This window comes from Parasteatoda tepidariorum, chromosome 1, assembly GCF_982258835.1.
Source record: "Parasteatoda tepidariorum strain Cologne lab strain chromosome 1, Ptep-v5.0, whole genome shotgun sequence".
Lineage (NCBI taxonomy): Eukaryota > Metazoa > Arthropoda > Arachnida > Araneae > Theridiidae > Parasteatoda > Parasteatoda tepidariorum.
The window spans coordinates 121,058,795-121,086,499 of NC_141755.1; the positions used below are offsets into that span (position 1 = coordinate 121,058,795).

At 27.5% G+C, this 27,705-nt stretch overlaps 1 long non-coding RNA gene and 1 pseudogene across 4 annotated transcripts in view; one reads left to right on the forward strand and one right to left on the reverse strand.

The window, feature by feature from the left end:
• LOC147816830 (nonsense-mediated mRNA decay factor SMG8-like) overlaps nt 1-22,214 on the reverse strand; it is a 45,394-nt pseudogene extending 23,180 nt beyond the window's left edge. Inside the window, exons 1-12 of the transcript XR_015431394.1 lie at nt 22,071-22,214; nt 20,350-20,433; nt 19,246-19,313; nt 18,903-18,924; nt 16,402-16,541; nt 15,058-15,145; nt 14,821-14,975; nt 13,242-13,376; nt 7,710-7,923; nt 6,243-6,365; nt 4,397-4,543; nt 2,414-2,560 (exon numbers count right to left, since the gene is read on the reverse strand). The product of XR_015431394.1 is annotated as a nonsense-mediated mRNA decay factor SMG8-like (transcript). The remainder of the gene's footprint in view (nt 1-2,413; nt 2,561-4,396; nt 4,544-6,242; nt 6,366-7,709; nt 7,924-13,241; nt 13,377-14,820; nt 14,976-15,057; nt 15,146-16,401; nt 16,542-18,902; nt 18,925-19,245; nt 19,314-20,349; nt 20,434-22,070) is intronic.
• Nucleotides 22,215-26,188: 3,974 nt separating this feature from the next.
• The window catches only part of LOC147816831 (uncharacterized), a 57,207-nt gene continuing 55,690 nt past the window's right edge, over nt 26,189-27,705 (forward strand). The window contains exon 1 of one of the 3 annotated variants that reach the window (XR_015429161.1): nt 26,189-26,997. This is a non-coding gene — a long non-coding RNA (uncharacterized LOC147816831). The remainder of the gene's footprint in view (nt 26,998-27,705) is intronic. The other 2 variants (XR_015429162.1, XR_015429163.1) reach the window with 2 other exon arrangements.

The following is a 27,705-nucleotide window of genomic DNA, read 5'->3' on the forward strand; positions in this document are numbered from 1 at the left end:
CAGCCCTTAAGTAATTTCACAGTTTGAACTGAACTAATCTAAAATGAGAAATACAATATGGATGAAAAATTAAAAGAAATGTTTTGGCTTTCAAATGATATTCTAAATTGTTTTAATTATTTATTGTTTGTTAAATTTTTTAAGATGTATAACTTTTTGTCCTGATACTCTTGATTCTTCAAAACATGAATACAAATGAAGATTTTAAAATAATAGATTTGAAGAATCAAAAGATTTGGATTTTTGATACATCTTTTTATTTTAAGTAATGATGCTAGCAAAAACTGCAAAATTAAATTGTCCAAATTTAGGTTAGAGACCATCCACTAACTATATACATGGTTCATGGCCATACCCATAGAATTTTTTTTTTCTTACTTTTTGAGAATTCCATCATTTTATGAGGAAAAAAAAACTTAAATAACAATTTCGCTTTCTCATTTTTTTTATTTATTTTGTGAATTAAGGAGCTTATGAGCTAATTTATAATTTTTAGTAAATGCAGTAACAAATCATTAGGGTGGAGTTTAATAGTTTCACTAATGTCGATTTTTCTTTTTCATATGATTTTAAAAAAGAACAATTCCAATCAACAGTACAATAATCATATTGTATAATTTTTAATTAAGGAGTAGATGCCTTATCCACAAAATTGTTCTTAAGCACAAATGCTGAGTTGCATATTCACTTAATTTTTATTTTGAAATTATTTAAACCCTACTTTAAAATTATTTAATTAAAGAAATTTTCAACTAAGTTATAAATTTTAATTAAATATTGGCATTAGAAGAGGTTAACTAATGGAAACTTGCATTTTTTTTTTAATACAACAGTACCATTTAAATCTTCTAAAATATTGATGTCAAACTTATGAGTTGTTCATTGCTCCATTAATAAAATTTTATTGAAACTGTGAAAACTTTCTGTTCTAAACAAAACTGAAATTAAAAACAGTATATTTTATTGTATCTGTAATACATCAAACTAAAAAGTTAACAACAACAAACAGTTAAAAAACATTAAACTAAGTGCAAAATTTAATTAAATTTAATTAAATATATAATAAAGATACATTTTATTCTGCCTGCAATAATATATGTCTCTTTTTAGTTTGTTGTTTATCCTTTTCAAAAGTAGTCTGATATGTGTATATATTGTACAAAAATGTATGCATTGTAGAAAATGTTTATATTGTATGTTGCACCATTATTGACTATTTTACTACAGAAGATAATAGTTTTTCAACGGGACACAGAAACTATGAACATTTTAAAAACTTGAAAGATCAAGTTAGATATTTTTGGAAGATCTCGGTATTTTAATTAAGGATATTACAGTGAGGTGTGTAAAAGATATTTCTTAAATGGAATTTACTGCATTGCCAAAAAGTAAAATAACTGATGCTTTAAAAAAGATTCATTCATTTAAATCAGCTGATTCTTTTAACACATGAAATTAAGGTACTTTATTTATTTTTACTTTATATAATTGATAAGCATATTCTTAAGAATGTGATTTTTTTAAAAGTCCATCAAGAAGGTTTCATCAAAAGAAATAATTAAAGGGCAGCGATGTTTGTAAATTATTATTTGATATTCAAAAAAAAAAATAAATAAATAAAAAATTTAAATGTGGATAAAAGTAGTATAAAACTTTTAAAACAATTCACTGTTTAATGAACATGTTTCAATTATATCCATTTAGTTTTAAATTTATTTAAATTCAAGTATTTTTAAAACTTTATAAATATGTAGTTTGTGTTTATAAAAAAATAAAATTTTATTGAAATTCATGAGGTTGTTGAACTTGAATAAAATTTTGATTTTATTGAGTGATTATATAGTTGTAATTAAATACTAATCTTGAGTTTTAAATTTATATAAATTCAAGTATTTTAAAATTTTAAGAATACGTCGTTTGTGTACATAAAAAATGAAATTTTATTGCAATTCATGAGATTGTTGAGCTTTAATAAAAATTATTTTGATTATATTTAGTAATTAGATATTGTTGTAATTAAATAATAATCTTAAGTATTTTAGCTACATATTTGTTTTTGAATAAAATTAAGTATTATTAATACATTTTATCATAGTTTAGATTAAAAAATGAAAAAATTAAATTTAAAAAAAAAACTTATTTCAATTTTTAATTAATTTATCTTTTTTTAAAAATCATTAATTTCACCAACCCTAGTCACAACAGTTATATTTTTTTTCTGAATAATAATAATAATTGAAGGTTTTTAAGAAATTTTAAATTTTGATTTGTTGATAGATGTTCATAGTAGTAAACAGAGCTGAATATTGATGAAATAAAATAGATGAATAATAAGAAAGAACATAATTCTATAAGCAGCATTTTTATGTTATCTATAATCTCTAAAAAATAAATGCATTTAAAAAAAAATCACCTCTAACAGTCTTTTTAGATTTCAGACCATACGATCTCTTCCCTTCCCACAATGCAGGCAAGCGTTCTTTTTGTTCCAATTTTACAGTCACATCCCAAGGAAGTAAGTAATTTGTTCCAGGTATGAATCCAGGCTGATCTTGCAAACCTGTTACAGATTTAATAGCAACAAGCAGATTAGAATATTTATTAAAACAACATTTTACAATATAAAAATCTAATAGTCATTATACTATTTAAGAAAAACAAAACAAAAACTTAATCTTAATATGTAAATAAATCATTTACTTATAGAATTACTAAGCTTTTATATAAAATTCAGCCAACATTTAGCATGACTCAATTAGTATGATTCTTTCATTATAATGACCACTACATGAGTCCTGCTTGCTGGTCCCTAGACGCAATTTTATTTTAACGCCCTTAAGACGCCATAAGAAAATTTTTATACCAAATTCTCTTTCTCCTTTAATTCTAATTTAAAGTGTAGAAAAATAAAGTTCAAAGAAACCTAGAGTAAGCCATGAATTTCAAATACTGAAAAGAAAATTTTAAAATATACAAATGAAAATAAATTATGAGATAACAACTAAGGATTACGTAACTGAGAAATTCTCTTCTAATAATTTGTTTCCATTTTAATATTTCGAAGTATTTTTTTCAGCAACAGAAACTTCATTACTTACACTAGGTTTGCCTGAACTTACTTTTAAATTAGTAATGAAGGAGATTTTGCAATGAAAATTTTCTACCACACTTCCCCTTAAGAACGTCTGAACTGAACCCTACTTTCAAACAAGGCGATAAAAATTTTGTTTGATTTTTGATTAATTCCAAGAAAAACACTCCAAAAATAGGTGCTAATTTAATTAGGAGCTTTCAAAACTAAAATTTTTTTCATTTGTCAATCAATAATTAAAATCCCGCAGAAAACTATTCAAACTACTCAGGTGTTAACAATAAAACTGGAAATGTAAGCAAACGTAAGAATTTTGCGAGAAGCATCTGTAGATCATTTGATGCCGCCTGTTGAGGAAATATTATTTATTTCTTCATTGTGGTTAAATTCCTTTCTATACCATTCATAAGATTCTCTTTATCTTTCCCTTTTAAGAGTTAAGAGTTTTACAGATTTTTTACAAGAAACTGCAACTGAAAATTTTCTTTACAAGCAACTCAGAAACTGAAAAATAAATAGGTTAACTGAACAGCATAAGTTTAAGTACAGAATCAAAATAGTCATAATAAATATATAAATAAATAAACTTTAAGGGTGAACCTAGATTCTTTCATTATTGAACCAATAGAATGCAATGCATATGTTGACAATGCAAACAATACTGACAATAGAAAACAAATTTTTCCACACATGGTTTTAAACTACTGTTTTACTCTTCTTTTACAGGGTTGCCATTCAAATCTGAAAAATAATTCCCTGTACATATTATACACAATATATTGATAGGAAACACACAATTGATGTGCTCTTGAGAAACCTATATTAGTCTAGCTATACTAGTTTTAATTGCTGGAAAAGCTTTAAGAAATAACATACTTAAAACAGATAATGATATAGTAAATGAAATAGTTTAGTACGGCTGAAATATCATCCTTAAATATCATAAAAATTGCCCCTTGAATATCCCAAAGACGAAAATAAGAAATAAAATTCCCTGTATTTTTCCAGTTTGCTGGGAAAAACTCAGAATTCCCTGCATTATCCCGGTTATTTTTAATTTCCCTGTTCTACTTGTGGAGTAGCAACCCTGTTTTTGATCGGAAGGAAAAAGTTATCTTTCCTAAGATAATAAAAAGGAGTGTGCATGAATAATAAAGAAGTCAAGATAAAATAGATACGGATCTAATAAAAATTAAAAGTTATGGTTGTATTTTTAAGAGTTGAATATTTCTTCTCTTTTGTTGCCCTGAAATGATTAAATGAAGACAAATTTCATAACTATACAGAGACAGTAAGAATTCTCACCAATGTTATGGGAGTAGAGACTCGAGGGTCCGACACACACTAGGGACCAAGAGGAAAACATTGGAAGTAATCCTGGTCTACTTTCTGAATGCAACATACCAGGCAGATATTCTGTAGTGAAAGGCTGTCTCGTAAGATTTCCTTTATCTAAAGTTTAAAAAAAAAGTCATTCATAGAAAACTACACAAAACAAACTTTAGTTTCGATTGTCTTAAAATATTGTAGATTATTAATATCATATTAGCATGAGAGTGGGAAAATAAAAAAAAGTCTGAAAGTATCTATCAAGTCAAATCAAGAAAAAATAAATGAAAAAGAGTGTGAAACTATTTTTTACTGACAGAAAAAAATAAAATTAACTACATACTTATTATTTTTTGCTATATGTGTGCATTCACAACACAATGAACTTAAGATTAGTTAAAAAAATTAAAAACTGTTAAGATTTACATACATAAATCACGATTAAAGAAAATAAAATAATAATAAAGTAAATCAACAAAACAATGTAGAAATATTAAGAAAAATAGTCACTTAACGTAGCTTTTTCTTTTATTATTTTTAGTTCAAAATATCTCCAAAAATTGGAAGAATCTCATGCGTGATTAATAAAATTAGAAAAAAATGGTTTTTAAACATAAATGTTTTTTATTCTATTATTTTGATTAGAGAGGAAATGTCTTTATTTTCATTTTTATTTCATAAAAAAATTTATTCTATTTTCAACAAAAAATAAGCACTCGAAGAATATTTTTAATCACTTTCCAAAAAAAAAGAAATAATAATCATAATTAGGAATCGTGCAGTACTAAATATAGTTTTTTCCTGTCCTTTAAAGTTCCTAATTTATAAACATAAAATCAATGAAATTCAAAAAAAAAAAAATTTCACAGACTTTACATTATCATAATAAAATAACTAGCTTCTGATAAATATTGCAGAGAAAATTGGGAAAATCCTGAATTTTTTTGTAATTTTGTATTCAATACGATACGACAAAGAAAATTTTTTTTCTTTAAAGAGAGCTTTTAAAAAACGTAAATCAAAAGTAAGCACCTTTAAGCACTTTTTAAAAACGCTATGCACTCTGTATTCATTTCATAAATGAATAAGTACAATAAGTGCCAGATAAATACCAAAGTAATTAACTTTGTCATAAATTTCATTCATTTTCGCAAAAGTTCAAAATTTACATACCATAGAACCCTAATCACCAAAATACCATAATAAAAAAAGGATTATTGTTTCGAAATTTTTTATCATCCCTGACACAGATACGTACTAATTTTTTTATCTCCTAATTTATTTGGCAGACAATATAAGCAGTTTTGAATGGATCAAAAGCAAATAAAATTAAATGAAATAAGAAGTTTGTATCTTATTTCGGAGTTTTGTTTATCGGTTTATTTTGATATTACACTAAAAGAAATATATAAAAAATAAAAGATTCAATTCCTGCTAAGGTCAACAAAGAAAATTTTTATTTTAGTTACTTTTTATTAAATAATATTTTATTAAGAATTTTTCTCCCATATAAAACTAAAACTAATTAATTAAATTTATAAATTAATATTTTAAAAAACTGTATTAACATCAAGTGTCATTCACTAAAAGTTTTAAAAAATGTATTTGTACTTGAATGGGTGAATAAAAAGTATTTTATTAACGATTGAAAATTTGAACAAGATAATAGGGAGAGTGGGGATAAATAGTAGGAATTGAAAAATGCACTTAAAAATTTTTTTTTATCCAATCAAAGAGGAAAACTACAGAAAAAAAAATTCAGATTTGCCACCATTGGGCGCCTACTTTAACTCATAAAGTGTACAACAAAGAAAACAGCAACCTTTGTTAATGCTGCTTTCTTCCTGGATGACGATTTCATCCCTTTCTTCTTGACTCTGAGAAGACTTATCTTCTGTGGCCAGTTGTTCCATCTCGCTGGTCAAAGAATTTTCCTCAGAGTTTCCTGTTTCAAAAGACAAAAATGTGATCACCTAAATTATGTTTCACATTATTAACTACGGTCAATAGCAAACACTTGGTTGTAGCAAGCTTTTTTAGTAGACCCATCTGAACTCTTATATAACTGATTTATTTTATCTATTTATGGTAAGCAGCTGTAAGATTTTATTTTACATTTTATAACTTTCATTGAACAGCCAACCCAATATTTTGGGTTTTTGACTACTAATGTTCAACTCCATCGCCTAAACTCGAATTGATCCTAATCCAGAAGACAAGGGAACTGCTGGACCAAGTATTGGGAGAAATTTGCCTTCTTGGAAGACTTTTATATGGAACTAACCCACATTTGCGTTACATGGAGAGGAAAAATCATGAAAACCTTCCACAGCTAGCCTGACGGCAAGGGGACTCTAACCCAAGATCTGTCTACCAATGATGATATTTTACATTAGCACTGTGGCCTCTGCAAGCCGGATGCGGAATTTGTAACGATCAGTCATCGCTGGGATTCGAACCTGGTTCACTTCATTCAAAGACAAACGCTCTATCCCCTGACCCATCACAACTCTAACTGTAAGAATTATAGTATGTTTATAGTGGTTTATTACTTCATTTCTTCAGTTCTTATTTAAATTTAATATTTCTCCAACTTTAAATTTTATAGCAGCTTACTTGTTTTTAATTATCAGGACATTTTTGTTTAAATAGTTTGAGTGGAAACAAATTTTAATTTAACAATCTATTATTGATTTAATAAATTTAATTCAGAATGATTTTGTCAACCACTATATAATACAAATATATATATATATATATATATATATATATATATATATATATATATATATATATATATATATATATATATATATATATAGGCATTTTAGCTTTTACTTCAGCTCAGTAAGTTCGTTTTCTGTTTTTTCTTTTTACTCATTTTCATTTGCAAACATTTTAGTAAATGAATAGTTTCCTTGTTCCTTCCTTGGTGGCCTTTCTCCTATGGATGGTCACCACATTATTCAGTGCAAAGGTCTTCATGGAACTTTGATAACTGAGAGCTATTCATTGGCAAGAAGCCTAATGAGGTAATGATTTTCTGTATATCTGATTTTACATTTGCTTTATTTCATTTTTATACTATAAACTCTCAGTCATTGAAAAAAAAGTTCTTGAAATGAAAAACAAAAAGTGTAACACAAATACAAAAGCAGAAAACATAGAATGATTAAAAAAAAAGATACTTATAATTTTTTTTTTAGATTATTCTAAAATGAAAGATAATGAAATAATTCACCATAACATAAAATATACAATGTGATGGGCAACTGCAATACAGTCATACCTTCAGAGAGTTCAGATTTAGCAACATGTATGCTGGAGTTTGTGACTTCCCTTGACTTCTCAGATGGAACATCATTATCAGGGGGTGGAGAGGAGGAGGAAGATGGACCCGGGCGAGCCACACCTGAAATGGCTTGAAAAATTGGAAACTCTACCCTGTCTAAATCACGACTACACTGATTTCTCTGTAGAACGTAGAAGTCGTAATTTGCTGCCTAAAATGACAATTAATAAATGAAGAATTTGAACATCCAACACATTACTATCAGACTGATATTTTATAACCGTAAGTGAACTGCCGACACATTTTTTGGTGGTTTATGACTACAAATGTTAAACTCCATAGCCTTGTAATTTTGAACCCAATCCAGCAAACTCTTGGATCAGGGTGGCCACTCAAAACAGATTTCAAATTTCCCTGATTTTTCCAGGTAAAAATCTTAAAATTTCCAGGTTTGCGTTTTTTTCCTTTTTTCTTATAAAGTGTAGGATGAGTACAAGAATAGTGTCTGTATTATAAAATAACTTATTCAAAATGTCATTTTTTTAAACATGCCTTGAAAAAAAAATTATTTTTTTACAAGATATTTTTTCATTATTTTGTAATTTTCTGGCACAACATTAATTTTTAAAATTAGGACGTGAAGAAAATAATATGTTTAGCTTGCAGAATATATTGTTTTTATTGAATAATTTTAATTGTTTTCATTGAATTTAATGTGTTACTTTAAGTAGTATTTGCTCAAAGCGTACCTACAAAATGACAAAATCAGAATAACCAATAAAACCTTGGATAAGTATTGTTTAATATATTTTCATTAAGGAAAAGAAAACCGTTTCAGGTGATTATATATCAATAATTTTTAATAATTACAGTGACTCCCAAAAGTGCTCACTCACTTATAACTTATATTGAAATAGGAAATAAAAATTCAATAATTAAAAGGAATATTTCACAATGGGTATTTGATAATAAGATGTATAATCTATTCTTAGCAAAACTGCATGGAATATTTTTAAAAACAAAGCAAAAGTTAGTTTTTTAATCAAATAGTAACAAAAATGTTACCCCACGAAAGTCATCGTACATTTAAATGTTTTGGATCTCAGAATTAAAATTATCGTCAATTGCTTTTTTTATTTAATTATTTTTCATTTAATTTTTTACTTCTTTATTAGCAATTTAGTATCAAACGTATAATAGCAAAATTATATTTTAATTTTTGCTTGCTAACTCCGTAATATTTTATTTTATCATTTAAAAATGACTTGTGGTCGTAATAAAATAGACCAAATTTGATTATTTGTCTTCATAAGAGGCAAATCAGTAATGAATATGTTAAATTAGTTTACTGTATTCAATTGAACTGTGCAATATGTGATAAAATGCTTAAAAGAAGGACTTCACATCAGAGATTAAAATTATAAATTTTGTGGAAAAATTCATACATTTGCAATTGAGTGTTGTAAAAGTTTCCGTAAAAATTTTAAAAAAATATTCTGCACGAATTTTACCTGAAAAAAAAAACTAGTTACACATATTTTAACCTTTAAAAGCTATTGTAGATGCTAAAGGAAACACCACGAAATGTTAATTTAACGAAAAATTAGATTTACTAATAGACTGAGTTTTTTCTTTAAAAAGTATGATGACTTTTGTGGGATAAACAAAATAGATAAAATTCCTTAAAATTCATTCCTTAATATTTTCGCTCACTGTTGGGTCAACATTCTGCACCAAATTGTCAGTAGTGACTGAAGGTCGCCTACCTTGTTCGTCATTCTGCACATTTGTATGACCATCTTCAAATGCTCGAACCCACTTCCTAATCCATCACTCATAATGTTTTCTCAATCAGTGTGCATAGCCAAATTTCCCAACAAAAAATAAGCACTTTTTAATCAAATAAAAAAATATTTTTAAGCACTTTAAAAAATTTTCATAATTAGACAGGGTGGCAAGTTTCTGGCAATTGCTGAAAACCAAAAATTTTGGCTATAATAAATATGAAGTATTTTTAAATTAATATACATGTGAAATTACAAGTGCTCCATCAATATTATGTTCTTGAATTATTTTAACATAAAACTCTTTTTGTTTTCAAAATTACTGTCAAAAACCAAGATTTTAGAATAGAAAATCTTAGATAATTATTAATAAAAATGTGTATTATAATATACATAAAAATATAAATGTGTATTACATTATACAGGGGTCTGTCCAGACATTTTGTGAAAGGTCTGTTTTTCTAAAATTGTGAAAAAAATATTCATAATTTGTGATTATAAAATAAGCGTTAAGTCACATTCTTTTAACCAGGGTCCTGTTTTTGTGAATTTGTACAAATAGGGTCCTGTTATTGCAAAAATTGATAAAAACCTTTTCAAGAAGTTATTCAATTGTAAAGAGATACAAGATTCTGCTCAACAATTGCTTCTACTAAATTAGAGATGCAACATACAAATATTTGGTATTTAGCCCATACTGTTCAACACAGAATATTCATTTCGGATGAATGATAGAAACAAAATCACTCACATCTGTAATAGTTTCAATTGACATATTTTAAATAACACAACTTAGTAATGTATCACTTTTAATGTGTTATGCATTAAGTAAATTTAAACAATTCTTAAATTTATAATATTTTATTTAAAAAATTGCCAGAAATTAATTTTTATTTACATAATATTCTATCAATTAATTTTATGAATAAATATAAATTGATCAATGATTTATTTACAAGAAAAATTATGATTTAACATTAATAAGAATGTGCGCACGATGTTTGCAAAAATACAAATATTTTCTTAGAATACTACATTTGGAATTTAAACTTAGGGAAACTTGTTTGTCTCGAACCATCTTTCTTTCGCCCCCAGCCCCCTCGGAAGTGTTTATTCGATTAACAAAACAATAATGAAGATAAACAAATTTGTGAAGGGGCTGATTAAAAGATAAATTATTTTGTGAAGGGTCCGTTTTAAGGAAAAAACATTTTGTGGACGGACCCAAATTTCTTCTAAACAGATCCCTGTTATAGTATTATAAATATGTAATTATAAATAAAAATGTCAAATTGCAATTTATCCAATCCCTTTATTTGTTTAATTATTAAAAATAAAAATACACAAAAAATTATCTTATAAAATATCACTTAACAATCATCTTATTCTTTTTATACGTAAAATCAGTTTTCATTTACTTCCATTTTAATTCCTCTTTTTCCCAAAGCAAGTCATTACAAACAAGTGATTTTGAAGCTTTCAGAACTAAGTTCAGTTTTCAGTCTTGTATGAATAAGAACGAAATTTGAAAATATTCTTTCATTGATGCTCAGCTGTATGGACTAGAATGTTGACCTACTAATTTATTATAACGTAATAAAATAACATGTAATTAAGAAATTTATTCTAATAACTGTACTAAATATTGCTGCTAACTTAATTAAACCATTGAATTGATTGGGTGAAAAAATTATTAAATCATTTAAAAAAAATTTATATTTTTTGTAAATTATAATCAGTTTTCTTATTAGGGAATATATTATATTTAGGATTTGTAGTAAATAATCAAGTACATATAAGCAGAAGAATTCTTAGTTTCTCAGAACAAAGTTTTTTTTTCTCTTCTTTTTTTGGATCGAAATTTCCCCCAAAATGTTAACATTTTTCATTCATTTTCCTTTAGTACAATATTTTTTTAAAAAAAAAAATATGTTTGGAAAGTAAGCTTACATAAGAATAAAAATTTGTTTGATTTTTCACAATTCTTGAATAAACGAGCATATGTTAAAAATTGTTAGAAATCAAAATATGTTGAAATAGTAATAATTTATTAAATTAAATTACTCCTAAACTTAAGGAATTTAAACTAATAAATACACAACTTGACATTTTACGCTTTTGAACAAGGTAAAAAATTTTCAAACTGACACATATTTTAACAATAAAAAAATTTTGTAGGAATTTTTTTAAACAGAAAATTTTTCTTTGGCTGCCTGAATTTTTCTCAAAACCTCGTTCCCATGATTAGACATATACTGCTAACCTGCATATAAGTAATAATAGCAAACATTACATATCAAAAAATATTTTTTTATTAGTTGAGATCAGACAATTATTGGCAACCACTTAAGTTTTACTTAATCTAAAAAATCTGCCTGAATTGTGACATAAAATAATTAAAATCAATATTTAGATTAATAATAATTATAACAACTTACAGTTATTACTTATAATATATTAAAAGTACCATGCTTTTAGAAAAACCAATTAATAATTTAATGGTTTTGGCAATATTTTTTATAAAAGTGATATATTAATACAAATTATAATTATAGTTTCGTTCAGTGGCTGAGCGGTAGTGCTTTGCGCTGTCGTGCCACAGGTCCCTGGTTCGATCCATGAGCCGGGCAAGGTTGACTCAGCCTTTCATCCCTTCAGTGGGTCAATAAAATGAGTACCAAGCATGCTTGGGAGCTAAACACTGGGGACTCCTCGTTGGGCTGACCACCCAACCGGAACATCTGTCCTTGCACCTTAGAGGCCAAAGGTCAAGAAAACTGAGATGGGCACAGTAGGCCTTGGCCCTCTATGGGTTGTCGGGCCACTGAGTTTAGTTTGTAGTATAATTATAGTTTATAATGCAAGTATTGTTCATGATTTAATGTCTAATAAAATGATCTCAATGTTAATAAAATGAAACTTGTCCCAAGTTTTTGACATTTTTTTATCAGATTTTGAGAATTTTTGACAGGTTTTGACATGCCAAGACAAACACATCGAATGGCATTGAAATTTCAACCCTGTAATTAAGATATGCGTACTAAAAAAAATAATTCCTTTTTACTATTGTTGAAAGTTCTTCATAAATACATTCATAAAATGCACAATAATGTCTTAAAACTTTACATGATCATGATAAAATAACTAATTTCTGACAAAGAACTCTTTTCATGATTATATTAGCCACCATAAAAACAATTTATACACAATTTTAAAGATATTCATTATTAAGTGGCTCATTCTATTTTTAAATTAATAAGTAATTTATTTAATTATGTAAATGAATAATTCAAAATTATAATTAATTTTTAACTATTATTTTAAAACATTATCGAGTGTACTTTTTAGATTTAAATGAAAGTTATTTATAAAAGCATATTCAACAAAACATTAACAAGATTATTATTAATCATACTGAATTTATAAAGATATGTAAAGAATTAAGCAAACTAAGAAAACTCTAATAAATTCACATTACGTTAATGTAATTTAGGGAATGAAGCCAAAAAGAATGTTTATTAATATAAAAGTGAGTTTATTTTTTCAGATTATTATTTCTATCAAATTATTTAGATTGACAAAAGATTGTTTTTTCAGATTATTATTTATATCAGGTCATTATTTCAATTTTCTTTAGACTAGAAAATTATGAAAACATTCTAATTCCTAGTATTTTCAAGCATCACTTTAAGGATCCTTTAAATTAAATAAAAGCTTTCTCTAGTCCTTAAGTTAAAAGACTGACCTTAATATCGAATGGGTCCTCTCTGGTGGCTTGCTTTCTTCCACATTCACATGTTGACACTATTTTCACTTGACTGCAATGAGACATCACGGGAAGAGACTCAACATCATCATCATCTTGATCACTTCTATGAATCTGAATAGGAGTAAATCCATTATTACTATTATAAGATAGAATAAATGATCTCAGTTTTATAGTAGCAGGGTTGCTACTCAAATCTGTAAAAAAAATTCCCTGTACATATTATACACAGTATTATAAGGAGAAACACTGTGATCTTGGGTAAGCTATATTGGGATAACTAGTTTTAATTAAGTGCTGGAAAAAATTAGAGAAAGAAGGCTCAACATACTTAAAACAAATAATGCTGAAATAAATGAAATAGCTGAAATATCCTAAAATATCCCACAGATCGCACCTGGAGTGGTCACCAATTTCTACAAAAGATGAATATAAATACCTATACTTTCTCATGTTTGAAAATCTAATTAGAATTTAAAAGATTTTAAATTTTCAGTGATCAGGAATTACCCCTTCTCTTGATCATTTCTGGGGTAATTCCTGATCAATTCTGGGGTAATTACTGATCACCAGTTTTTATAGCAAAGGGGCTGTTTAAAAATAATTATACGATGGTAATTAACAAATAAGACATCAAGATCAAACAAATAAACCAAAAAGGTATATTAAAGCAGCTAATAAAACGATTTATTTAAAAATATGAACTGTTATTTAAGAAAAGACAATTAACTATTTATTAGCTGTTTTTTATACTATTTTTAAAAAGTAATGACAATGATCAGGAATTATCCCAGTGATCAATAATAACCCCATCTGTAGGGGGCAACATATGATATAGTTTCCTATAATCAATTATAATGTTTACAATAAAAGTGAAACAATTAAACAAAAGCTTACACTATTTTTATATCAAAGAAGAAGAAAGTAACTCAAAATATTTATTATTAAGAGAAGTGCTGCAGAAATGTGCACATTTTGAAACCTGTCTTTGAAATGGAAAATACAGAAAGCAGTTTAAAAGATACTTATTTTGTTAGATTAAACAAAAAAACTAATATTAAGTAAATGTAGTTACACTTTAGTAAAGTGTACAAGCATTCTTGTCCATGTATCAAATTTAAAAATAATTCCGGTTTTTTAATTTTTTTAAAAATAAAACTTAAGTGATCATTATTTACCCCAGAAACAGAGTGATTGTTAATTACCCTCGGTCACCCTAATTGGCGAAAGAATGAAAGTAAATATCGCGCAAACAGGATTTTAAAAAAAACTTCCAACTTTTACCGGGTCAAAAGTTTTTGATTCACAAAAGGACGCAAACCAATGCTCTTGATTTATGCAGAATACCGCTATATTCATGCTAAAATTGCATGCCTCACTTCTAGTTTTTAAACCCGGAAGAATAATATGAAAAAAACCAGAATTCGGGAGTGCCCTTGGAATAAAATCACTCATGCATTTGTCGAGTGTATATTTCTATAACGTTAACATACACAATACTAAAATACAGTGATACTTTGAATAAAATGAAGTAACAAAAAATGAAAAAGAAACTCACTGGATTCATGCAATGATTTCCAGAAAGGCTGAGAACTTCGCACATTTGATGTCCGTTTTTCCAGAGCCTTTCGCAGTCTTCCATCAGCTGCTGTCGAATCTCAGTACGGCCGGACCCCTTGCGTGGATGTTAAATATGTGTAAAGCATGAGCAAGCTAAAAGTAAATTACAAATAGAATCAGAGAAAAATTCCATTTATAGTTATGCAATTTTGGAATTATTAAAATCTCTTATAACCCTAGTTTCATGATAATCCTCAGTGTAGTGAGTGGGTAGGTTTTCTTGGTATGCAGCAGACGCAAAGAGCAAAATTTTATTGCACCTTCTGAAATGATAAAAAAGATAAGAAAAAAAAAACATTTTAAAAAAAGGAATCGAATACAGGATGTCTAGCGAAAGACTGATTTCAAAATTAAAAAACTTTTAACAAAATTAAAAAGGCGACAGACGAATGAAACAAACTGTAAAAAAGCTGTAAAAACATATTCAGAAATTTTTTGAATTTAGTTGAAAAGACACAGCCTCACAAGCTATCATTGACCAGTTCCAGCATTTTTCTCTGTGTCTAATTTTAATTTTTTCTATCTAAAATTTCAGAGCGTATTTGATAGGTCTAAATGCTTCATTCTGGAAATTATTGGTAATAGTAGATGGAACACTTGATAAAAAAGTGATAATTGGTTTTTTAAAAAAATCATTGATAGCCGCTTCTTATTCTTTAAAGCAACTTTATCATTCTAAAAACGTTTAAATAAAACTTATTTTTAATTTTAATTGAAAGAGAAAAGAATAAAAAAGATAGCAATAAGCACTCAGAGAAGAATTTTAAGACTGTTTTTGTTAATAAAAATGTATTAAGTATGTCATTTGTACAAATTGCAACATAGTTTAGATACAAAGGATGACTAACTGATATTAAAAATCTTTGAAATGAAAGGCGACAGACAAATGAAACAAAGGTGAAAATGCTGCAAAAATATATTTGAATTTTGTTTTATACGACACATTATTAAAATAATTTGTTCCGTATTATTAATACATGTTATGTACTACAGTAATGTAAGCAAACATTACTATTATGAACCAAATAAAACAATCTTAAAAATTTTAACTACTTTATTTTTACTATTTTGTTTATTTGCCCATCTGCTACCTCTAACGGAGGAAGAAAATAGAAATAGCATTTCTCAAAATGAATGATTAGGATTTTAGTCTCATGCTTATTATCTGTGTTGTGTCCAGTTTCCTTTCGTGTTAACCAATAATCAGCTTGAAATTTTCTTGTTAAATACAACAATAATGGATTGCTGACTCACAGGACCAAACATGTGTTTCATGTAAAATGATATTTCACATTAAGCGGTTTCACAGTAATGAGTTTCGACTGTACTAACAACCCAAAAACCAGAGTTGTTCGTGTATTTGTTCTTTCTTTATTAATTCATTAAACACTTAATGTTATGTGGTAGCAAGCTATGGATGTTTTTTATGCTTTTCACTCATAATAAATAGATTTGCCATTAAATCATTCCTTAGAGGTTCAATAACAAAGGAGGATATGATTACAGTGAATTATATTACCCTTCAGAGAATTTCACATCAGTATCCAAAGTAGTTTTCATCGCTTGATAGAAGGGTCGACTTTTGCCCTCTTCTAGATCTCCATTCATAGCATTGGTCAGCTTACAAATTACTTCAAACCAAGTCTGGACAGGAGCCAGCTAAAAGTATATACATTAATTCCTTATTATACTTATTAATTGCCTTTTTCTTGCTTGAATTTTACTATATCTTGATAGTTAGCAAGTATGATCTTTTTTTTAAAAAAAATTGAATTAATTTAAATCATATTTTGTAGAATTTAAATCAGATTATTATTATTTATTTTTACAATTATATCAATTAAAGCATATGCAAAAATGCATTAATAATACTTAATATTATTTAAAAACAATATAGCTAAAATAGTTAATAACTGGTTAACATTATTATTTAATAAAATCATAGTTATTTTTGTTCAAGCTATAACAATTAATATTATATTTTCAATGAAATCAGACTATGTAAGAATAACTTATATAAGAATATATTAATATATATTCTTAGACTTATATAAAAATATATATTAATTAAATATATATTTTTCAAAAATATTTCAGGCTTAATTAAATAATTTTAAAAAAAAAAAAATCAAATGGTTTAAGTTAGTGATGTTTTTTAAAACTAAATATCACAATTTATATAAATTAATGATTTTTTCCAAAAAATCAAGTGATTTAAAGTGATATCTTAATCATGATTTAAATCAAGTGAATTTTTCCTTCATCTTCAAATAAAAGAAAATACAAAATGATACAATGATTTTCTTGATCAGAAGCAAAAGCATTTAAACTTTTTTTAAAAATTGAAACAAAAAATAAAATAACTTTGAGTATGATAATATTTAAAAATCAAAAAAGAAATATATAAACAATTATTTTTTTGCAAAAGGGGCCGAGTTTAATATAAATCTACACATCTCGTTATTTTTTTTTATTCTCTTCGAGAAGGTGTCGATTTTGCTGAGATACGTAATTACTTTTTTTAAAGTTACAAAAAAAATTTAAAATATAATCGAGTTTCACAAGTTGTAATATTGTGTTAAAATATCAGGATATTCAAAATCAAGAAAAAAGGCAGCAATAACGGGAAAGAAAAAATAAAACACGTTCAAAAAACCTTTTTATATTTATGTTAAAATTATCACAAATAGAGCACGTAAAAAGTAATTATTTTAATGCGTGATTCAAAACTCGCGTGCTGTCAAATTATAGTACAAAAAATATTAGAATTTTTTTTAAATCACCGGGGAAAGCGTAGTAATCAGTACCAAAAAAACTATCAAAATACCTTTATATTTACGATGAAATCGGTATGAATGAAGTGCATCAAAAAGTGATGCATTTAAATGCGGGATTCGAAATTAAAGTGTTGCAATAGCGTATAAAAAATATCGGGACTTTCAAAACATTGTAGAAATGTGTAGCGATAATTACCAAAACAATGATTGAAAAATAATTTGATTTGCAATAAAATCGGCATAAATAAATCACGTCAAAAAATGGTTATCTAAATGAGTGATTTTTTATTCATGATTCGTAATAATATCGTGCTTAAATATCGAAATTTTAAAAACCATGAGAAAATGTCGGCTACAAGAATGCCACACAATAACTGCCAAAAAAAAGGATCAAAAGTCATTTAGATTTGACATAAAGTTTGCACAAATATAGTGTTTCATAACTTACATAAATCGCGATTTCGGAAACTGCACGAAGAGCGTCAAAAGTGATAACTAAACTTCGAAATTTGTGTTTCGTAATAATGACGTATGAAAGATATTGATATTTTCAAAACTAAGCGTAAATCCGTAGCGTTAACCAATGAAAAATAGCGATCAAAAAACTACATTGATTGAGATTGGGAGCGCCAGGAACTTAAATGCGTAAATTTCAATTTTCCAAAGAAAAAAAAAAACGAATGTAATATTTTTTTCCTGCCAAATTTTGTTTAGATTGCGTCCGCGGGCCGCACATCAAGGGTTGGCGGGCCGCAGGTTGTGCACCCCTACATTACGGAGTACAGAAATATGAATCCCTTGGAAAAAAGTTATGTTTATTCAGAGAAAGTATGTTTTTGTGTCTGATTTTGTATGTTAAAATAATATTATCTGCACGAATTATTTATCATATTTGAGGTCAAACCTTTGAACCATTAAAATTGAGCCCTAGAATATGAAGATCTGATCATTAGATCAAAAGTTACTTAGGGTCGTCTGTTTTTTTGTACATTTATAAGAACCTCATCAATTGATTGGCAAAACAATAATACAGAGTAATCAAACAGAGCTATATTTAACATTAATGCTTTTAATTAAAACTGATCCAACAATTACATCAAGGAAAAGCAGCAATTTAATTTGATACCTAAAATTATTTTCATTTTTTTCCTGTTATAAATACAAAAAAAAAAATTATATTTGGTTTAATACTTTTGACATGAATTTTCATGTGAGCTACTTTTTTTTCTAGCTAGAGAATTACAGGTTCCAGAGGATATGCCAGCCTATTCATCAGATGGCTTTATATTATGTCAGAAATTTAATGTCCATCCTTTTCATGCCTTCAACTAAAGTAAAAATTATCACGCAAGTGATTAAAATAATCTCTTTATCGAAATCCCACATGAACCACTCTCCCTTTAAAAATTGTCCTTTACTTTCCGTGGAGATAGCGGGATTAAAATAGGGTGAATCTTGTAGATTAAATTTTTATAGATTGCTGAATACGATTAATTATCTTTTTATTTTATTAGATTCTTGAGCAGCCATAACCAGATTTAAGCATATAAGTACTGCATATTAAAAAATAAATGAAATAAGAATACCTAATTGTGTCTAGAGCTCTGAAAAGCTGGATGTAGCTAACATCAAAACCTGCTTTTGGATGTGTTATCTGAAAAAAAGATTTAAGAAAAAGATTAAGTTCGTCAATTAAAAAAAAAAATCAATACATAAACTAAGTATGTTGAAAAGAATAAAATAGTTTAAATAAAAAAAGAACATTGGTTAATTAGATGCTACTTTTTTTTAGATTTTACTTATTGCCTGATCTTTGATTGCCTGTAAAAAATAAAAAAAGAAAGTAAGTAATTAATTAATTGGTATATAAAAATATTGTTTCAAGCTGAAAGGCATACATTGACACATTTAATAAAGCTAAAATAATTGCACAATTTTTATTTATTTTTTATTATTTTCAGTTCTGTAAGATTAAGCAAATTATTATATTATATTATATTATATTGTGCAAAACATGATTTCATAAGTTTAGCCCATCAAGCTAAAATTTAAGCATCATCTAGTTCTAACTCATGTTATTCATAGTACACTAAAATCAAACAATTTTCACAATTATTCTGATTTTTAATATTTAACATGATATTTTTATTTTAACTACTATTAATTTTAAACTATTCAATTTTATAGAACCATTTTTAAAAAGCGTAATTAAACAAAATAAACATGTGGTTTCAGATAATTTAAGAAGAAATACTAAAACGGTGACAAAACCTTTACATGCTATTGATCTTTAAGCTTACTTTACATAATGAGTAAAAATAATGAACTAAGTGTATGCAACAAATGTGGCTCTTGATCAAACAGAGCTATACGCAAGCAAACATCAGAGATGTTATCTCTTAATGTTTGAAAAAGAATTGTATACAGATTAATTTGTAGCAATATCTAATGTTGAAACAATATTAAAAATTCACTTTTTAAATGACCTTCCCAAACAAACGAATTGACATTTTAGGAAAACTTTTAGGCTTGAGGGAGTTCCTCTTTACACTTACTTTCAAAATTCCAAAACTCCAACACAAATGATTTTTTAGTTATAGGATTGATGCACAGTTGAACAGACACGCAAATTATTTTTTTTTTATTAAATAGACGATAAAGAAGCAAAAAAATAATTTTTTTTTACTTACAATGATTATATGAGAAACACAGAACTGAATAAATAATATTTTATCAAAATCCAGATGCAAATCACTCCATACTTCTAAGAAGCTCTAAAAATATAAACATAATTATTTATTTATTGATACATGAAGGAAAAAACTTATTTTGTTTAAACATTAAAATGTCAACTACTTAAAGAGATTAAGGTATGTTTCTATTACTTTTTTTAAAAGCTGTACTGGAAAAATCAAGCTACGAATTAATTAATATATGATATCTGTCGTTGAACAGATGACCCACTTTTGTAACTAATGCTCAACTCTGTAGCCTTGTAAATTTTGAATCAATCCAGAAGACAAGGAAACTCCTGGATCAGTACCCCCAGAGGTATTGATTTGTTATGAGAACATGGAAGATTTTGCGACTCGACAGATTTACCGTGCATCAGTCACCATTTACTACATGGGGAGTCTTTGGCCGGGGAGATCAAACCCAAGAATTCTTGGACTTGGGCCAAGTGCCCTACTAACCAGGCTATTCCGACCTAATTAATTCATATTGTAAAATATAATAAAGTCACACAATTTTAACTGATAGAAGAGAGAGAGAGAGACAAGTGGAAAATATAAAATTACAGAGTGAGCAAATTAGTATGACAAAAAAATGTTGATAATTGGTTCACTTCATTGGAATGTTCTATCCCTTGAGCCATCATGACTCAAGAGTCTAATAAGTTGTGAAAAGTAGGAATGTCTAGAGAAAAGTACTGCAGAAAGCCTGAGCTCACCCCGGGCTACTGAGCCATTGAAAAGGGAATAAGAGCAAATTTAATGATAATTAATATACATGTTTAATTGGGAAGATGCACAAGTTCCCGCGCTTTTTTTAATTTAAAAAAATTGCATTTAAAATGAAATGTTTTGGCATAATCTTTTGCTTTATTCAAAAGAGAATTTTTCGCTCTAAAAACTAGTGTATTTTGCTTTTTTGTTGACTTTATTTTTGTTACTTTTTAGAGCATTTAAATGGAGTGTCAAGTCGACAAAAACGAGCATTTCAGACACCACATTCATTTTGAGTTTAATCGAGGTGCCAAAGCTACAGAAGCTGCTAGAGAGAGCAAGCACAGAGCTACTCAAATGCTTCAAGTGGTGTTTCATTCAATAATGACGTCGAATTATGAGCTTGGTTGGACGACTTTTTCGAGACGCTTTCAGGTGATTTCTGTCAAAGAGGCATCGTTAAATTGGTTGAATGTTGAGAGGAAGTCATACACAACAAGGGAGAGTACATTATTGATTAAATTGTTATTTTATGTAAAAAAAATTAAGTTTAAGTAAAAAAATTTTTTTAAAAAAAAGCGGGAACGTATGCATTAACCCAATATTAATATAGGTGCCATTATAAAAAAAATTTGATAAGTTATCTTTTTCAATTCTCTTACTGCCTTGGTACAAAATATATGAATAGAAGTTTATCTTTCATGCATATTTTTGGTATTAATATTAGACAAAATATTTCTACTAAATCTATCATAATTAAGGTTGATTATTAATGTCACACTAGAGCTGTGCAATCGGTGACAGCAAATCCTGACAATTTATCACTGAGAACAACTTAGTCAATATTTAAAAGGGTTGGGAAAAACCCCCGAAAAGTAATTAAAATATATGCTTGGTTATCAATAAACCAAGTGAGTGAAAATAAAACAAGTGAAGTAAATTAAAACATAAATTTTGATTTTTACCTTTGTTTCCAACTCTGTTCCTAACTCTTTACATTTACGAACTAAAACACTTGTATCAGATATGCCAGTTGCTTGAAGAAATATGGCGCTGACAGAAGGATCGTAATATCCTTTTACTTCACAACTCCTCTTGAAAGTAAAAGATCAGTATTATGATGGTTATGAATTACTGTAAATTTATATTAATAAAAATATACATTTCAAATAATTATTGAGAGCATTATTGAAACGAATTGACAAACTTAATTAAAAAAAAAATTTTAAATTTTTTAAAACAGGGTTGCCACTTAAATTTGGAAGAAAAAAATTTTTTGGCACATGTTATATGCAATATATTAAGAAGAAACACAATTATTGTTCTCCTCTGTGAGCTATTTTGGGCTAACTATACTAGTTTAAATTGCTGGTATAACTTTGAGAAAAAAGAAGGAACAGCTGAACAGCTGAACCCCCCCCCCCAAAAAAAATTACGCACAAGGTTGGATTTATATATAAGCAGAATAGGTTGCAGCTTAGAGCCCCAAATATCTTCTTTTTTCTTTTTGCATTGCTCAGAGTTGTTCAAGATAAATTCAACAGCCAAGTAACATAAGCAAATACTATTAATTTAATCTTCAATAATCATGGATAAAAAATGATATTCTGATAATTACTTTAGAGATTGCAAGTGATTTTAGAGACACTAGTTTTTAAATTTTTGAAACAATGGCTAAAAAAGAATTTCATGAACAGATTAAGCATTGGTTAGATGAAGAAAATTGTTGTTGGCGCAAAACAGTGATTTGGTAAGTGTTATAGAGACTCTTCACCTGGGAAATCAACTATTATTGAGTAATACACTGCATTTATACATGGACACTTATGATGCTGAGCGCTCTGGCAGTCGTTAAATCAGCATTGTTCAAGAAAATATCAAAAAAGTTTCATAAAATACTTTTTCTTAAAATTTTATTTTTGTATCCCGTAAGAAACAATAAATTCATATTTTTGTGCTGATTTTTTAATATAATTTTAAATTTTTCACAAATTATGTCTAAATTTTCCCAAAATAGGTACATCTCAGAAAAACCTATACAGACCCCTGCTATTTCAAGCTAACATGACTAAATATGCATTCTGCCCTTTATTAATCTACTTGCTGTGCGAGTGGCCCTTCACTCAAAAAGGTTGTGCACGCCTACATATAAAGCGTCAACATCGTGAAGGGAGCATATAAAATATTGGTTAAGACATGACTCTTAGGATGCATAATTTTCTAGTGCAGTAAATAGACAGCGCCAACAGATTTATAGAGATAAAATTAAAACCGAAGATTAAACATATTGGTAAAGCCCCACGAGAGGTCACTGTGAGCCCAAGTAATAAGCAGAGATCTTACAGACCCGGAAGTGTCAACATACAAATTCATATTTGAAACTAAATAATTGTTTTTTGTTAAACAGATGTCATTGATGTTCTGAACTCTTGAAAAACCACTGAACCTCACGATACTAATGGATGAACCTACTGATAAATGAATTTGAACACACATATACATAGAGCAAAATTTCCTTTTCTCCTTTATTCTTAGATGAAGGAGAAAATTAGCATAATACTAAGTATCAAATTATTTTGTAACTTTTCCTTAATGCAGATGTTTGACTAGTTCTAATTAAAAGCCTTGATTGTTTAAATATAATTCTTCTCGGTTTGAAATCCCCGGTTTTGTCTACCAATAGATAAAATAATATAAATTAAAAGCCTTGATTGTTTAATTAAAAGCTTTGATAGTTTAATTAATAGCCTTGATAGTTCTAAGTAAAAGCCTAAATTGTTTATATATAATTCTATTTTGGTTTGAAATTCTCTCTTTTGTCTACCAATAGATAAAATAATACAAATGTGAATATTAATAGGTAGATAAAGATGAAATTTTATATCTTAAATAGAACTCCCGATTATAATATAAAGAGACCCAGAAGGATGGAAGTCCTAAAGATCCACAATTTCCAAAGTATAGCAGAATCACTGATCTTATATACTTAGTAAACTGAATGATATGAAAGGGGAAAGTAACTCAACTTTTACATAAAATTCAAATACCATTTTTTGCTGAAAGTATGCATAAAAAATTAAGTAACAAAATATGAAGAGAAGAAAAAAAAAGATTAAGCACATAGCAAAGATCAGAGTAAACATTATTTTATTCCCTGTGGCAGAATTTTTTGGCATTCTGCGACAAACCTCTCTAGCACTAATATTTTTCAGCAAGATACTTTTAATAATAAATAATGCATATGTTATTAATGACATTTAAAGTAACAGGAATGTTGTTTTCACAAAGAAAAACCTATTAGGGTATAATAAAATTGTACTGTCCCATAGCGTGGGGGTTTAGGAAATAACACTCTTAAATAACACTATTTAATTTACAACATTTAGAATACAGAAGATGCGTCTTAACGCAACACTACCAGGTGAGGAAAACTAAACTGAAACTTTTAGAGGGAAAGTCCCAATTCAATTGCGTAGGCGTGATAATTCGTAAACATAGCCTCCCACGGCTAAATACATGACAAAGACTTAATGTATTTTTTTAAAAATGAATATGTAATATTTTTTATATTCTAGTATCTCGGCAATATTATCCCATTTTGTAAAAGAAATAACACACTAATTATTTCTTTTTTGCGTTTCGTAAATCATTATCACATAAAAAAAATAATTAAAAATCATAAAATCAGTGAAAGAAAAGAAAACCAAAATTAAAAAATCACAAGTATTCTTCCCCTCTGAAAGGGAAAAAAAAATCTTTCAAAAATTTCTGCAGAAGAAAATTTTTTGATTCAACGTTCTTTATTTTTCATTTTTCTCAAATGAGAATCGAAAAATTACGATCATTTCTTTCCCCTCCGATGCGCGAAAAAGGCATCTTTTAAGTATTATTTTAAAGAAAGAGAACCAAAATTTTTTACTTTCTGAAGAAAAATTCTTTCTGCAAGAACTCTGTAACGTTTCTGTGACAATGTCGCTGCGATTCTGCCACAATTCTTTTCTAACTGAAATAGTGCATTTTAAAACTAGAAAAGAATAGTACTATAAGTCTAGCAAATAGAAAAACAGTGCAATGTCCTTAGAAATACCATTTATGTGTAATATTAATTGGATAATTTACCCAAATGCTATAGATATTTCTCTGATAAAAAAAAATTTTTGAAGTATTAACCAAATTTTTTGTATCTATAATTGAAAAATGCTTATAAAAGTTTCTTGCATTCCATCACAAGATGGTCCCTGCAGCTGATGGGCAAAGGTATTTGGAACAGGTAATGATACATCTTTGTTTCTCTCATTGTTAAAAATTAAGAAATAAAACATTATTAATTGTAAAAATTTTGTTTAAAAATAGATATATATTGTAGTTAACAAAAGAAAAAGCTAATTTGATGTACATATAAATATTCTCTAATTACAATAAATAAAAAGGGGGGAAAAACTCGAGAGTTCGAAACCTGTATAAAAGGACTTAGAAATGAGTACCAACTTTTTATCTTTATTATCAATCAACTTGGAAAGCATACAGCGACGTTTATTCTTTCTGCCAGCAAGTATTTGTCCATAACCAGCATACGTCCTTAATTGATTTCGGCGAATATTATATAGCAGTCTATTAAACTTTATCATTTCAAACTCGTCAAAACTAACATATATAATAATTACACAAAACAGATCAGTTTAGTTATTATAGCTTATGTATTATGAAAATATTACGAACTGTGTGTTTATTTATTGTATAGTATTGAGTATATAGTAAAGTGCGGCGTGCTCTCTGATTTCGCTTATAGCACTGCGTTTCAATAGGTAAAGCTTAATTTAGCCTATCAAGATTTATTTGAGCTCTGAGGCTCTTCTTCAAATACAACATGCTACCACGGAATCCAACAGGGAACTTTTTATTGTATAGTACCAATATTTTGAAACTAAAGACCCTCCCCCAAAACCCAAGTTGTTCAATTGAAAATGGTAGTAGAAGACAATATTCGCTTTAATCTAACTCACGTGATTTCGACATTAATTAAAATTTAACTCATTCATAAAATGGGTAGAAATAAGCAAAACATTACAGTGTTAATGGTCTAATCCTCTAGCGAATTTCCAGAAACGTCACAGGTTGTCGTCATATTATTTAATTAATTGCCCCTCTTTTAATACCTTTTATTATCTTAGAATTTTTTAAAGCTTTTGTTGTTGTAATAGGATATATTGGCGTGAAATGTTAAACTATCTTTTTAAAGATTATTAATTATGATACCACTTAAGTAATTATTTTCCCTTTCTTCGAGCTCTTCGTGAACCTACTTTAGATTCTTCTTTATTATCATCTGATTAAATAAATTTAAGGTATTTCGTATACAAAAAATTCGGACGTTCTAAGGTATTTCGTGTACAAATTTCCTTTACAATAAAGTGTTAGGTATAGCTGTCATTAGTTGTTTGAGATCTTACTATTTGACTGCTCTCATATGTAGAAAAAAGTAAAATCAGTTCTTTCTATGGTTGTCAAGGTTTTGATATGCGTCAGTTTTTGACTGTTTTAACCATTTATAAAGCCGTTCTTGCTAATAAGGTATAAATAGTGTAAATATTATCATTTATATTTTAAATAGTACATTGTAGGTGTGTTAAAAGTTTAAGATACGCGGGGAAGTGTCACATCATATTGCTCTTCTATGTATTGAATTAGTCCTTCAATCTGTGACCAAGAATTTAGACAGACATAATGACAGCAATTATAGGTAGTAATTGTTATAAAAACATATTGCAAAGTGTCACATCATATTGCTCTTCTATGTATTGAATTAGTCCTTCAATCTGTGACCAATAATTTAGACACACATGTTGACAGCAATTATAGGTAGTAATTGTTATAAAAACATCATTGTTCTAGGCCAGTGATTCTCAACCACTGTGCCGCGGCACTTTTGTGTGCCGCCAAATTCTTAAAATGTGCCGCCAAATATTAGAAATGATACAATAAAAATTATAATGCTTTTTTTATTACGAGTAAAGCTTAAATTACAGAAAAGTGAACATATATATAATATTATAAATATACTTTTTATAATTTTTCCACGCTTTGACCGCACGAACATCTTTGTCGGCGATTGTCTTGTCTCTGACAATCTTAAAATAAGATGGAAGTGTTTAAATTGTCTTTGACACACAGTTTTAAAAAATGTTAAAATAAGTAAGAAATTTAATGACTCTTAAAATAATTAACAAAGGCTAAAACAAGCTAGATATTAACTTTCCAAAGGAAATAAAAGCTAATCATTAAAGTAAGCTATGCAGTTAATAGTTATGAAAAAAACTAATTAATAAGAAATCACAAAAAAATAATAATTCATGTAAGAAAAATTAACAGTTAATAACTGTAGGAAACAAGCTAACAATTAATAACTAGCAAAAAAAAAATAACTGTTACTAATAAAAAATTAGTCAAAAGAAATAATTAATCCCTTAATAAACGTGCTTTTGTAGTACATAATCTTTTATTTCATATTCAAAGTTATTATCACAGACTATTTAACACAGTGTATTATAGGTAAGTAAACAACTTTTAAACTATTTTTTTTCATTGTGTGCCGCCAAATTT